Source organism: Amblyomma americanum, chromosome 1, assembly GCF_052857255.1.
Source record: "Amblyomma americanum isolate KBUSLIRL-KWMA chromosome 1, ASM5285725v1, whole genome shotgun sequence".
Lineage (NCBI taxonomy): Eukaryota > Metazoa > Arthropoda > Arachnida > Ixodida > Ixodidae > Amblyomma > Amblyomma americanum.
Window position 1 is genome coordinate 194,733,954 of NC_135497.1, and position 12,598 is coordinate 194,746,551.

Genomic DNA, 12,598 nt, shown 5'->3' on the forward strand with positions numbered 1-12,598 from the left:
AACTAGTCCGTCAGTTTTTTAAAGTTAATAGAGAAATGCACTTCAATACAGTATATCGCACTCTTGGTGCTTTGATGAAGTTTACAGCTCGAACGCAATGGATAACAAAAGACAGAGAAGAAGGCATTCATAAGAGCCTAGAGATGCTTTTACACTAAGCGTACTAGAGCCAACTGGTTGACATGAGCCGCCGATGCCAGCAACACCTGTCAGTGGGTTTAAACGGTAAAGGTTGCTGGGAACGAGAAGGGCTGTGGGGGAAGCAAACAGGATATGTTCTCCGCGTTTGCGCATTGCACGAGGCAACTCGGACAAGAGCGGTCAAAGGGGGAACGAAACCCGAAAAAAAAACAGGTATCGCATCAAAAACAGTTGGTCCGATCACTGATGAGCAGTGTGTCAGCACATGTGGCCCTACACGGGGTGTTTCGCCGAAAACTTTATGCAATTTTTAAAAATAAGCTTTTTGACTTAGAAGAGCTCTTTCTTCGGCACATCACTGCCAACGGTGTAATGCGTCAGAGTACAAATAAGACATGCTAATTAGCAGGCTGGTCAACTAATATTGAGTAGTTATCTTAACTGACTATCAGGCTCTTCAATTACTGAGAGGCGTGTAGCCCAACGTAAGTAATATCAATACCAGTTTTTAGAATTTTAAAACGCGGTTATCCTTAGCGCTGAGGCCCAACAAATTTTGGCTACATTGCCTTAAGATGCGTGCGCTTTCGAAAAGCTTGCAGGCAAAGCGACCTGTTCAGTGCGCGCAACTCGTCGAAATAGCCAAAATTTGTTGGGCCACAGCAGCGAGTGTAACCGCGTTTTCGCAATTCTAAAAACTGATATGGATATTACTTACGGTGAGCTAGACACCTCACAGTCATTAAGGACCCTAACAGTAATAGTTAGCTTTCAATGTTAGTTAACCAGCCTGCAAGTAAACACGACTTAGCTGTATTCTGATGTACGAAAAGCGCTGACATTAGCTATGCCGGAAAGAGCGCTCTTCTAACTCAAAAATGGCTACTTTTAAAAATCGCAGAAAGTCTTAAGTGAAGCACCCTGTATATGTGACACGTACATCATCTTTGGTTCTTTGCGATAAATGCGCGGGAGTTTCTAATAACATACAGTCGTGTTTCAACGAAAAAGCCGTGGTATGTGTATCTGCGCGGAGCCTCCACCTTCTGCACCCCTAGCGCATCGGGGCAGCTTCTGGGCACTTTCCTTTTTTAAAGCACCCTGGCATACCTGCCCTCCTCCACTTTCCAGAAGTCACCCCTCATCCGATGTTCACGCAACAGGGGAACGAAGAAGAGACGGCGAAATCAAATCCAAAGACGCAGTTGGTAGGCGATCAGTGGAAAAGCGAAATATATAGCGTCAGTATGGCTAACGAGATTTGTCACATATTGTATAATCCCCAGTGCATTTTTGTCCCTTCGTTCTTTCACTGTTGCAGTATTGTAAATAATGCACCAACCAGCTTCACCCTAATGGTGAGCGTACGTGTTAAGCTTTACGACTAAACTTGTGAGTCTTAAGTGGCAAGCTGGAAGAGTGGTGAGAGTAGCGTCTGTATCGAGTGTCGGAAATGTGTGCAGTGTTGCTTCATGGTGCTCTTGCAAAAAGAGTGCTCGTCCGCCATCTGTGGGGAATGCCAGGGGACCGTAAAGACCTACACATACTCGGGGCTTACGTGATCATAACTGGTACTTGTGCGATAGCCACAGGTTGCTCACAATCACTTGTTCATCTGCCCTCCCTGCACCTTTCGCTCATCCTTTGTCATCAGTTTAAGGCAACGCATCTCTTATTGCAGGAAATTAGCGCTATTGTTTCCATTTTTTTGTTGCTATGGTTGGCGTTGAATGGCGTTTCTTGAGATGCGTTAAAACAAGCGCTTTCAGTTTACCCGTCTAACCGAGAGGGCGGGGAGGATAGGCGATAAATTTATCAGCCTTGCTTGGTGGTATGGCCCAGCCTCATGCTAGCTAGAGGTTCCATAGACGATGTGCAGTGGAAGATGATGTCGTGTAACGTTCATCATCGAAACGCTGACGGAACGCCCGGAACATAGCCGCGATGGTGAAGTAGCGAACCAAGACAGCGATTTCGAGCACACACGCAAAGCCTGCAGCCACTTGATTCTTCGCTGGAGCGAATAATCATCGCTGCACTGCTTGCCCGCACTCCTCGCACCATGAGTGCCCGCTGCAAGGATGGGTCCACTCCGTATCTCATGTGACAGTGATTGTCACTATCCACAGAGGGGTAATTCTTGAGTTTTTGGCTACGTAATACTACGGTGTTCAGATGCCAACGCCGTTTACTGCGCAAGGAGTCACTTGTAATGATACCACTGCGAATTTCAACGAATTACTGCATTTCGTCTTGCTGTCCTGTTTAGTCTTTGTGCTTGGCCTACAACTTCTTGCACTCGTGGAAACCATCAGCTCACGTGATTCACATGTCCGCCAAACTAGGAATCCTACTACATAAAATAAAAAAGAAAGAATCGCTGTTTTTCATGGCTACAGAAGAAATATCTATAGAATATTGGCATATTTTAGCCTGAAACTTCTTTCACAGCGCGTCTAAAGTAAAAGGAACAGAAGCGTTGCCCACAGCGCATCATGCGAGTAGGTGAGACTGCGTCTAGAACACGGACCGGTGGCATGAATTAGGCGCTCAAATTTGTCGTTCCAATGTAGTTGAGTTGAGCTGAGTGGTTGCAAACTACCGGTGGGATTAGCCTTGCAGTTGCTGCCGGCAATTGCTCCACCGTAGCGACACTTAAATAGAAATCGCAGAAACACTGTCCGCAAAAACCCAAATAGACACTCCTGAGGTTACCATGTGGAGGCCAAATCCGTGTCCTGCAGGCGAAGTAGAAGGCGAGAAGCATCCCTTCTGCTCGACTGGCTCCCGCGCGGGAAAACAATGTCCTGAAGAGAACTGTGAGGAACTCCTGCCTTCTTGAGGGATCCGAATAACACAGCCCGTTCCCCGTTGTACAAAGTACAGCACAAGAGGTAATGTTCTATGTCACCACACACACCATACGTTGAACACAATGGTGACAACGCTAGGCCAGTCTTATACATCCACGCCGGCGTACGAGCAGAATCCGTGCGAACGCGGTGTAGCAAACTGGCTTGGTACCTTTTGAGACCCTTGGTCACACATGGCTGATGAGGAGAGCTCCACAAAGAACTGAAGTGGCACAACACCACATCTCTGAACATTTGCTTGACTTCATGAGGGACTCCATGTGCTGGAATCCCTGAGAGAGCTGTATGGGCGAGGTTGTCTGCTATCTCGTTGCCTGAGACACCTATGTGCGAGGGCACCCATTGAAAACGTATAGAGAAGCCTTTGCTATGTAGATTCTGCACCAAACGTTGGGATCTAAGACTCAAGGCATTAGTGGGGAACCCGTACTCTAACTTTTGAAGGGCAGATTTTGAATCCGTAATTATGACAGTAGGTTGAAGTGTACAACACCGTAGCTTCTTTAGAGCTGCCTCAATGGCAACACTTTCGGCCATTGTGGAGGACACGACTTTAGTAAAACGAACAGACCAATCATACTTCAAAGACGGAATATGCAAAGCAGCTGCACTAGATCCTCTGACCTTGTCCACAGAGCCGTCTGTAAAAATTTGAAGATGGCTGGCATATTCGGTCTCAAGATGTTCTAGTACGAGCGAACGCATTGCCGCTAAAGGAGAATTCCGCTTAGCGCGAACGTGGGGAATTGTCAAGGAACAATCGAGGCTCGGAAAGGACCAAGGTGGCTTCAACTTCTTAGGTCGATCTCGAAGGTCGAGACCCAGAGAACGAAGAGTATTTAAAGCCAAGTACGCCAGGGACTCAGATCTCTTTCGAAGGCGCTGTAGAAGCGCTCTCCCGGCAACAGTCTCTCTGAGGCGGCCAATTTGCAGCAAAAGTCTTTGTGAAGCGGCTAGCCGAAGAGGTTTCGATTGAGACTCATGGAGTACTGCATTGTTTGGAGCAGCCTGCGGAACGCCGAGAGCCCTCCTTAGTCCCATTCTGTGCAAAACCTCAAGGCGTTCCAGCTGCGATACCGAGGGGGAAATTAAAGGGAGCTGGCACATTATGCGACTTGTCACCAGGGCATCGTGAAGCCTGATCATTGAAGCAGGATGGTTTCCCCATTGCTCACTAGCAACTCTACGAAGCACATTGAGACGCGAACATAGTGAAGCCACAATCGAGTCCACAGCTCGTCGCCACTGTAGACGTGAGTCAATAGTGACGCCCAAAAACCGTATGTGGTTAACCTGACGAAGGCAAGACTGATCACGGTCTATGCTCAGCCGCGCATACCGTCGTCCCCTACCTGGAAACAGGACGAAGCCAGATTTTTCCACCGAGAGAGTCAACCCAACACCTTGAAGGTAACTTTCAACTGAAAGCACGGCCTGTCGCGCTAATAGAGCTAAGCGTTTCTGTTGATATCCGGTTAACCAAAGACAAATGTCGTCTGCATATATCGACATATGGACATGCCTACAATGTTTTTGCACTTTTTCGGGAAGACCAGCCATGACAACATAAAAGAGCGTTGGGGACAGGGCACTACCCTGAGGTACCCCTCGCGATACCGCCCTTTCGGAGCTCATTGTGCTGCCTAACGGCACTCGAAATTTGCGATCACTGAGAAATGAGTGAATGAATCGCAGAAGATAGCCCTGTACGCCTATGACCTGCAGGCTATTCAGTATTGAGCTCTGGAGGACGCTATCATAAGCCTTTGATACGTCTAGGAAAATAGCTAGTGTTGAAAGTCCAAAAGCACTCTGATGTTCAATGTGGCTTATCAAGTCCAGGACGCTATCTTGCGCGCATAAACCTGTGCGGAATCCAGTCATGCATGTTGGTAGTGCCCTTCTATCCTCAAGCCACCAAGACAAACGCTTACTTGCCATCTTCTCCATGAGCTTAGCCACACACGACGTCAGCGATACAGGACGATACGAGGCCGCGTCTGTCATCTCTTTGCTGGCCTTCAGCAGTGGCACTACACAAGCCACCTTCCATGAAGGGGGAACGTCACCAGACTCCCACACTCGATTGAGATAGGTTAGGAGCATCTTCCGGTGTTCCAGAGGCAGGTTCTGCAACATTTGATTGGTAATGCCATCAGGACCTGGTGCACAGCGACGCCGCAGGCTGCGGAGCGCTGTCTGTAGTTCTCGAAGTGTGAACGGGGCGTCCATAACAGACGGAGACGTACCAGGCAGAGCGCAGGGATGAATGCCTGGTCTGTAATTTACAAATGCATCCGCAAATTCCTCTGCCACTTTCTGCGTGCGCAATGCAAGCGCCTCGAAAGGTTTACTCGGACGAGAGCCACCAGCAAGACTGCCAACGACACGCCAAGTTCTCGTTATCGGTGAGAAAACAGTCAAACTAGCGCAAAAGGATGCCCACTGGAACCTACAGAGCTTGTTCGCATGCCGTCTAATGGCAGAGTTGAGCCTGTTGAAAGTTGTCTTCAAGGCTCTGTCGTCGTTCTTCCGCAACAGTTGTCGCTCCGCCCTTCTGCGCGCTGCGCAGAGGTTCCTGAGTTTTAAATCCGGAGTCGGAAAATGATCAGGTAGCTTGAGCGCCGTGGTAGCAGCCATCTTAGAATAAATCATTTTTTCTGTCACATCACCGGAAACACAGGCTAAGTGCTCCCTGTATTTGTCCCAATTAACAACATGGCAAATTTTAGGACCACGCAGATGGAAGTCGGCAGTAAACACAAATATCGGGTAGTGATCACTTCCCATTAGGTCAGCTCTAGTTGACCACTGCACACGGACGTCAGGACTAGAATGGAACGAACATCTATAGACCTAACCTTACATTCGTTCCATTGTAGTCCCCACTTGCGCCTGCTGTGCTACCTTTATGAGCTGTTGCTTTCGTGACGACTCTCGCCGCCTCTGCCTGTCAATTCGTGTCGGTTACTACGAACTGTTCTATTATGCAGCTCTCTTCCTGCCGCATGGTATATGTTGCAGCAGGTACCGGAAACTCGCGGCAGCATAGCATATGGCGGGAACGGCTGTGACGAGTCGCGGCATGTGCACCGTTCCTGGCACATTTTTTTTTTGTAAAACCTGACGGCGTGTCCTGCACAGGAAGTGGAAACCCCGGTGCTCCAGTGCTGTGCTAGCCGCCGAACCAACACAGGCTCTGAGACTGGACGGGAAACACGGATAGAAGCAATGCAACGAAAGTCGACTAAAGCAGCCTCTGAAAGAGTTTAACCTGAACCATGAAACAATCCGTCCCTTCCCCCCCCCCCCTCCACAAAAAATTAAAACCTTCATATTGTCACGAAGTGGTGACTGCACTCCGGAGAGCAGAAAGGCTGCGAAAATGGTGTCTAAACAAAAATTTTTATTTGGGCTGACTTGCGCTCGCAATGGACTGAATCACTCGGCGGCGGCGTAGCACCAAGCGTGCTCGGCGGTCGTCGAAGAGAATGCCCGCCGCTGTCGGCCGTGCTCAATTTAAAGCTGATAGCGAACTTTCGAGATAAAGCGTGCAAAGTTACTAGAACATTCCGGAACAACGTAGAATCAGCCGTGCCTGGCTGCGATCAATCGAGATAAATCTAGTCGCGTCTTGCGTCGCAAACAAAGCGACAAAATTAAATGGCGGCTGATTTGAAGAAGAAACAAACACTGCAAAGATTTGCGGCAATATTTAGCACGTTCTGCATCTTCTCAGAAACACCACATCAGAGATCTACGCTCACATAAACGTGAGCGGTTTATTTTGGGAATCACAGTCTGTCCTATTTGCTGAATGCACACTTGAGATCAATAAAATGCACATTTCTGTAAAAATCAAGCCTTTAGGAAAAAATGCAACGACATGGAATCATTTTATAACTCGGCCTTTGTGCTGTTTCAAAGGATTAACCTATGCATTTTACGTGCCTGGGCTCTGAAGGAAGACGTTCGTAATAATGACTCGAGGTTAGTCTAGACTACATGAAGTTTTGAGTTGCTGCAAGATTTCAATACGGAGATGTTCTCGTTTTTCGCCTTCATTGAAATGCGGCTGCCGGGGCCGGGAGTGGAGCCCGTGAACTCTGCCTGCAGCAAAACCTCTCACCTGTCTGAGCCACCACGGTGGGTCTATGTGGTCTTCCCCTCCACCCACTTGAAGAAAAGAAAGGCTGGATAAACTGGAGGATCCACCGTGGTAACATTTAGTGTTTCTGTTAATCACTACATTTTGTCCTTTTAGTCATGACCTTCTTCTGCTACTGTCCATGCCAAAACTACTCGCAGATAGTAATTGTGTCGTAATTTCCGAAGAATAACTTGCTATGTCAGGCTATGCGCCGACTCTTTTCAAAGTGGATGAACTATAGCGTCCAGTATACTAGACCAACACCGATCTGTGGCGTAAGCGCCCCCCCCCCCCACACACACATGGTACGAGGCCGCCCCTACAGTGCAAAGGACAGCCCTTGGAGGGCTATCCGCTTCAAGGCGTCGGTGATGATGCGGCGCTGGTCTGTAGCAGCGGAGCTGGCCAGGAAAGTCTCCCAGTATGACTTCCGTCGTAGTTGTGGATGGAGGGTGTGGGAAGGTAGGGCATGTGAGGAGGACGTGAAGTCTCCCGGTTTCCCGCAGAGCTTACGAAAGGAGAGGGATCCGGGTAGCTTGCATGAAGGCGAATAGGGTAGGGAGCTGTAGAGGTCTATAGTCAGCCCCAGTGGGTGACCTGGATTAGGGTTCGGGAGGGAGCCTGCGGTGCGTAAACATGCCGGATAGTTCGGTTTTGGTGCTCCGGTACCACTGACGATGTAAAAGTGCCTCTTAGAAGAGGTATAAAGCAAGGGTATCCGCTGTCCTCTTTTCTTTTTAATCTGGTCTTAAATTCGTTGTTGGACAAGCTTATCTCTTCGGGTGCAGGTGTTCATCTCACCAATTCATCTCTTTCTGCTTTAGCCTTCGCTGACGATCTCCTCCTCATCTCCGATACTTATGAGGGCTTAAAATCCCTCATCGACAGCACTTCAGATTATTTAGGCAATGTTAATCTAGAAATAAACCCACCAAAAACTCAGTATTTCGGCTGGCGCCCGGATCACCAGTCCAAGTGGTTTAAGTATGGCCTTCTCTGAAAGTTCAGAATGTTCCAATTCACAGTAACAAGGCAAATGAGCCAATCAAGTATCTTGGCCTTTGCCTATTTGTAAATAAACCTCCCAAAGTAGTTTCAGAGAGAGATGCTGCGCTGCTTGGGTGGTGGCCCGGGCTTCGCTGAAACCTTTCCAAAAACTTCACTGTTGGCGGCAACTTGTCTTGCCGGCTTTCTTATACGGTTGTTCAAACAGTCTTGCCGCTTGGACCGTATGGTTAGATTAAAGGTAAAAAAAGTTCTCTATCTTCCATCTGGTTTTCCCAACTACCACATTTGGATGCCTTCCAGGTGTGGGAGGTTGGGGTTCCTGCATCTCGAACGTGTGGCGCAAGTTGTGCATTTTAAGTTTTTAACCCGACTGCTCCGACTTAACGAGCCCATCATCTTTGAACTTTTTGACTCGGTTTTAATGCCCCACCATCGGCGCCTCGCTGAGCGATTTGAAGTACCGGAAGGGGTCACCGACTCCAAGAATGTTAGCGCTACATCGAAGCGGGGCTCTGAGAAGTGGTGGCAACAATATTTAACACGCTATACCAATCTTGACTTGTTTGCGCACAGGCGCCAGCCTTACGCAAACACTTGGTTGCGCACAAATTCAAAGCTGCTACGTGATGGGGATCGAATCAGGGCTCTTCGTTTAAGAACTAACCTCTACCCAACACGAGTCCTTACAGAGTACTGACCCAAATTCTCAGCTTTGTCGGTGGTGTGGTCTCCGTCGCGAGACCACCTTTCATATCTTACATGAATGTGAAGCTATTGACCTGCCGCGTACTGAAAGACATAACTTCATTGTGAAGCAAGTCGCTCGACTTGCTCGGGAGAACCTCCCCGGGGTTGAGGTCTCTGAGAAGCCCATCTTCACTACAACCCGTGGGACGCGTTTAAAACCTGATATTGTCATCTAGTCAAGCTCTCAGGTCTTGGTTGTCGACATCGCGATAGTTTGGGATGCTAATGAAGGTACCCTAACCAGTAAAAATGCCGAGAAGGCCAGGAACTACAGCGTGCTCCGGGCGAACTTCCCGCCTGGGAAGAAATTCCAAGTCTTTGGAATGGCCTTCGGTGCCCTGAGCATGCTGTTCCCATCGACCATCAAGGTGGGCATACTTCTTGGTCTGACCTACTCAGACTTATCCTTTCTTGCTTCCAAAGTTTTAATTGGAAGCCTAATCTGTCTAAGTCGTTTCACCAGGAAGGTGATTTTGTAGTTTTTTAATTTTGCTGGGTTGCATTTGAAGGTCCTCGCGTTGGGTTTTTAGATTAAGGGGCTTTGGGGCTGGCTGCTGCTTTTTTCAACTTTTAGGGCGTTGTACACTTTTTTGGTTTTCCATTCTTTCTCCCAGTCAAACATGAACTTGGGAGGCCAAGATGGGCAAGCAGCCAAATGCGGTGGGCTACGGCTCGCTCATTTTGGGCCCGCAACCATGTTTTCCCCTAGCAGCGGCCACGTTCACCCTGGGTAGCGTATTGCTACCCTGGAAAATGCAGGTTTTTAAGCAGACCCTCCTGGGCTGGCGGCGGGGGTCCGACATCGGCCCGGAAAGTGAGGCCTTGGGCGAGGGAGTGGACCTTCTCGTTACCCGGGAAGCCTGCGTGTGCGGGGGTTCAGATGAGGGTTACAGGTTGGGTAGGGTGCCAGAAGCGTAGAAGCCGGGCCGCGGGGCAGGATACCAGGCCTTTGGCGAAACCGGATAGGAAAGATTTCGAGTCGGATGCAAGTTTGGGGACAGAGGTGGAGATGAGAGCGAGCGCAATGGCCGCCTCCTCTGCAATTTCGGATGAGTCTGAGGTGATAGAGCATGATGCGAGTAATTGGGTTTGATAGCGACGGCGAGGACCATGCGGGAACCCGACGAGTACGCTTCCACGTCCAAATAGTCTACCACGGAACTGTCGTCGTATTGCTTGTGCAAGGCTTTGGCGCGGTCTTCCCTGCGTTACACGTCGTGCTCGGGGTGGATGTTCTTGGGGATGGGAAGGATGGTGAGTTGGAAGCGTAGGTCTGGAAGTAGTGACTCCCTCCGTAGGATGGCCGATCGGGGCGATGCCTAGCTGAGAGAGTAGAGTGCGGCCTGCCGCAGTATCCGACAGGTGAGTCAGTTCTGTTAGGGTGGCTTCTGTCAGCTTCTCGAACATGTTGTTGGTATCGAGTTTCAGGAGCCAAGAAATGGAGGTGCTGGGGGGTAGGCGGAGGGCAACCTTCGTACAGCTCCTGAGGAGCGCGTTGATGCGGTCCCGCTCCTTGTGCTTCACGGTGAGGTAGGGGAATACGTGCGCCATGCGGCTCGTTATGTAGACTTGGGTGAGGCGGAGAGTGTTCCGCTCTCGCAGACCCACGCGCCGGTTTCGCCACGCGCCGAATGAGACGGGTGGCTTGCTGGGTTTGAGCCTGGAGAGCTTGGGTGGTGTCGCCGTGCGTGCCGTGAGAATGAAGGACGAAGCCCAGGATGGGAATCTCGGAGACTAGAAGAAGGGGATGGTTCTCTAGCGTGAGTGGGATGGAAGGGTTGGCGGGGGTCGTGCTGCCTGGGGCGGTAGAGGAAGAGTTGTGGTTTGGAAGGGGAGCAGGCTAAGCCACGCACGCGAACCTACGAGTCTATGATCCATTCTTGTTGACAGCGCGTTAAAGCACAGGGACAGAAGAAACACAGAGGACGACGTCCTCTGTGTCCTATTCGAGTCTATGATGTTGAGGGCCGACTGTATGTTGTTTCATGTCGGCATCACCGCCTCGGCTGGCGCAGACAGTGATGTAGCCAGCATAGAAGCTGAACTGGATGTCGGGGACTTAGGCGAATTCGTGGAGGAGTTGGAGAAAGGCTATGTTGAAGAGTATAGGAGAGAGGACGGCACACTGAGGCGTCCCCCGCGCTACCAGTGAGACACTGAGGAGCCGGTGGTCGCCTAGGATGAGTGTGGCTGCGCGTTGAGAGAGGAAGTCGCGGACGTAATTGTACATCCGCGGGCCTACGCCTAGGGAGTGGAGGCCTTCCAGGAAGGCTGCATGGCTTGTGAAGACAAAAGCTTCGGTTAGGTAGACTCAGACACCGGTTGAGCCGGGTCTGGAGAACGTGCTTCGTGAGCTTGCCCACACAGGGCGTAAAGGAGATGGCCCGATGGTTAGCGGAGAGAAGTGGTTCGCCGGATTTGGGAATGAAGACTACCTTGGTGTCCTTCCACTGAGGAGAGAGGGCGCCGCGCGGCCAGCATTCAACTAGTCAATTAGGGCTGTAATGGAGGGGGAATCGAGGTTTCGGAGTGCCTTGTGGACTCCGTCGGGGCTGCAAGCTGAGGACTTGTTCAGGCGCTGAAACTCAGTCCTCACTTCCGCCTGGGTTGGTTGAGGAGGTCGTTGGGTGAGCCTGTATAGTCGGGGCGGTCTGCGGGAGGATAAGCGGGGAAGTAGAGATCATAAAAGTCCTCTAGGAGAACCTGCGGGGAGAACCTGCTGTGTGTTTGAGCTTGGTAAGGTTGTGTCTGTGGTGTCTTGGACTGAGTCGAATCAATGAGATGGCGGGATAGGTTCCAGGTCTGGGGCAGGCTCATGCTGCCGTCCAGTCTGTTAGAGAGGGATTTCCAATATTGGCGAAGGAGAGTCGCAGCATGCGTCTCAATCTCATTGTTGAGCAGGGCCAGCCGGCGTCTAAGTGTTGTATTCCAGCGCTGGCGCCACCACCTCCGTTCGAGACCAGCCTTGGTCTCTCAGATGTGCAGGAGATGGGAATCCGTCGCGTCTGCAGGGCAGTCCTCTGCGCTTCAGTTGGTCGGACCAAGCTATATCTGAGATCGTGTCTAGCAAGATGCGGTGGCGCTGCTGTCTCCGGGTGGGGTTGACGACTAGTAGTACGACCCATAGGAATGCTTGTCAAGAAAAGTTTTCGAAATATATTTCTGATTTCACGGTGAGGTCGCACCTTCGTTAACAAAAGCAGGGTATATCCTAGAAGTAAATGCGAAAGTATGGAAGGTCATTTCAAAGCCGATCTATTTTGAAGACACCACGATATGTTCGTGTAGGAGTTACCCCGGAATGGGTTACTGGACTGTATAGCGCGGCCAACAGAAACAGATGTAAACTAGACATTCCAAATTAAATTTCCTCATTTTACAGTGCACCTGAGAAGGCGGCCGTTCGGTGACAGCTGGTAAGAACATTTAAGAAGAACGTGAAAAAGTATGATTTCGAAGCTTATATCTTTTTAAAACGTCACAATAAATGTATCTTGTGACGCCGGCGATATCCCCGAGAACGTCTGGGCGCTGAGTCAGTTGCGCGTTTCTCCTAATGAGACAAGCTCCTCATGTAGTCCTAGATGCTGCCGCGAGAGCTGTATTTGCTCACCAATAAAGTCGTCCGGAGCCTCCGGGCGACACCCTAGACAGCTCTACTCAAGAGGCGGTTCTCAAA

General features: G+C 50.1%; 1 protein-coding gene across 2 annotated transcripts in view; it reads left to right on the forward strand.

Annotated features, from left to right (window-relative positions):
* The window catches only part of LOC144114437 (alpha-(1,3)-fucosyltransferase C-like), a 119,574-nt gene that overhangs the window by 76,070 nt on the left and 30,906 nt on the right, over nucleotides 1-12,598 (forward strand). The gene's annotated exons all lie outside the window — the stretch shown is intronic.